The sequence below is a fragment of the Mandrillus leucophaeus genome, unplaced genomic scaffold, assembly GCF_000951045.1.
Source record: "Mandrillus leucophaeus isolate KB7577 unplaced genomic scaffold, Mleu.le_1.0 Scaffold118, whole genome shotgun sequence".
NCBI classification, from domain to species: domain Eukaryota; kingdom Metazoa; phylum Chordata; class Mammalia; order Primates; family Cercopithecidae; genus Mandrillus; species Mandrillus leucophaeus.
Window position 1 is genome coordinate 1,773,808 of NW_012100098.1, and position 2,355 is coordinate 1,776,162.

The 2,355-nt window shown below is 34.3% G+C and overlaps 1 protein-coding gene across 4 annotated transcripts in view; it reads right to left on the reverse strand.

The window, feature by feature from the left end:
• Positions 1-2,355, reverse strand: part of SCN8A (sodium channel, voltage gated, type VIII alpha subunit) — a 145,507-nt gene that overhangs the window by 85,824 nt on the left and 57,328 nt on the right. The window lies entirely within an intron of this gene.

A 2,355-nucleotide genomic window follows, 5' to 3' on the forward strand; every position in this document is an offset into this window, starting at 1 on the left:
CCCGGTGTGTGCTGTTCCCCACCCTATGTCCAAGTGTTCTCATTGTTCAATTCCCACCTATGAGTGAGAACATGCAGTGTTTGGTTTTCTGTCCTTGTGATAGTTTGCTCAGAATGATGGTTTCCAACTTCATCCATGTCCCTACAAAGGACATTAACTCATCCTTTTTTATGGTTGCATAGTTTTCTATCCACCCCATTTTAAACATATTTTGTTCATCAAAAGTTTACATAGTTGTAAACTATATAATTCTCAAACAGCTGTAAGTTATATAATGTCCAGCACTGACATTTTTAAATAAAACTCTTCTTTACCATAAAGTTTATGGTAAATAAATGTATTTAAAGAATTCTTTAGCACAAATTTTTTCTTATTTATTCTTCTCCTTCAATTTCATACTTCCTTTCCATATTCCCTAGGGAATTTTATTCGAATGTACACTTTTATGTTTTAATGTATTTTACTGCTCACCCTTGAATTTACTTCTCTATGTTGTCCAGGCTGATCTCAAATTCCTGGGTTCAAGTGATCCTCTTGCCTTGGCCTCCCAAAGTGCTGGGATTACAGGAGTGAGGCACCACTCCCAGCCTGTTAATACTTTTGATGTTAACACTGGAAGGGCCATGGGGCTCCTCTTTTAACATCCCTGCCCTTATCTTTTTGTTGGCTACAATTCCAACAAATTATACAAAAAATTATAAATAAACTGTACTTAATATTTAAAAATTTTCTATGACCATGAGTCTTTAAGACATTTAAAAAATTCTCCTGGATTGAGTTTTTATTAATATTCTTATGAATACAGCTGATCAAGCTATATAAATATAGTACACATTTTATAGGTAATAGGCTTAAGAAAGAAAATTGTATTAAAATGCATTTCTTAATAAGATGGATGAGATTTTCTTTTCAACTGGTGTTTAAATATTTGTTGGTAGTATTACTTATTATTAGAATGAGACATGGCTCAACATCAATCCTCCCCACCTTTCTAATAATCGATTTTATGTGCTAAAACCTTATTCACATAAATATTATCTTGGAATGGAAAAACTTTGTTATAGTAATGTCACTCAATTCTTTAGACTCCTTCCAAGTTATATACCAAAAGTATATAGCAAACTGTCAGCAAAATTTATTGTAATAATCTATCGGCTGGCAATTAAGTCTTTTTTCAATTTTACTGAAACCAAAGAACTGAAAACTCAATTTGCTAAAAGATTTGTTACCTATACACATTCCCTTTCTTGATTTCTGAGGACATCAAAAAAGCTTTATTATTTACTAATAATTGTGTGGGTTATTCTCATATGAGTTACTCTTGTACTTAAAAGAAGCGCGTTTAACCCAACAGATGGTTGAAATAATCAAAATATTATTAATGTCTTTCCATCATTGCCAACACTTATTTTTTAATATGATTTTATCTTATCACATGATTTAAATATTTTTTATCAAAATCTACCTTAAAGTCACAGATTTAGCTCATTTCTGAGAATGTTCAACCACATGATCTAATGAGCAGTCAGTCCTCAATGTCAAAGCAATTGGCTAAATTGCTTTAGATTTATTTTCATTTGAAAAAGTATGATCCCATTTTTCACTATTAATAAATGTATTAGTATGTATTGCAAGGGCAACAATCTCCTGAAATTAAAACATCTCAACATCCCCAGTTATAATTCTGTTTCACTCTTAACAGAAATATATACAATAGATAAATTCAGAAAAACCTTACAATAGATTTAAGGTTCCTGGACTAAAGAAAACTTTGTAGACATTAATATTTTCAATTGTCTTTCTGTTTGGCATTCCAAAGATTTACATACCTTAGGACAATGCACCACGTAAGATTTGGGATGATAGAGGTATGCCTTCCTTTTGTAAAGTGGGAGGGAGAAGGGTATGAAGAGGGAAAAGGGAAAGGCAGATGGTGTGATTTTGGACCACAGGACTGATCTGAGGCACAGGTATATATAAATTAAAGATCTAGAAACTGGGTTCCTTAAAACTATGCTAGGCAAATCTTCAGGTGCCCCAAGGGGATGCAACCCCAATTTGAGGAACACTGTTTTGAGAGAAACAAACTTGACAAATGATTGCCCTTAGACAATCTTCCTTAATTTTTTTTTTTTTTTTTAAGACAGTGTCTCACTCTTTCACTCAGGTTGGAGTGCAGTGGTGCGATCTTGGCTCACTGCAACCTCCACCCCCGTGGGCTCAAGCAATTCTCCTCCTCAGCCTCCTGAGAAGCTGGGATTACAGGCGCCCACCAACACGCCCAGCTAATTTTTGTATTTTTAGTAGAGACGGGGTTTCACCATGTTGGCCAGGCTGGTCTCTAACGCCTGACCT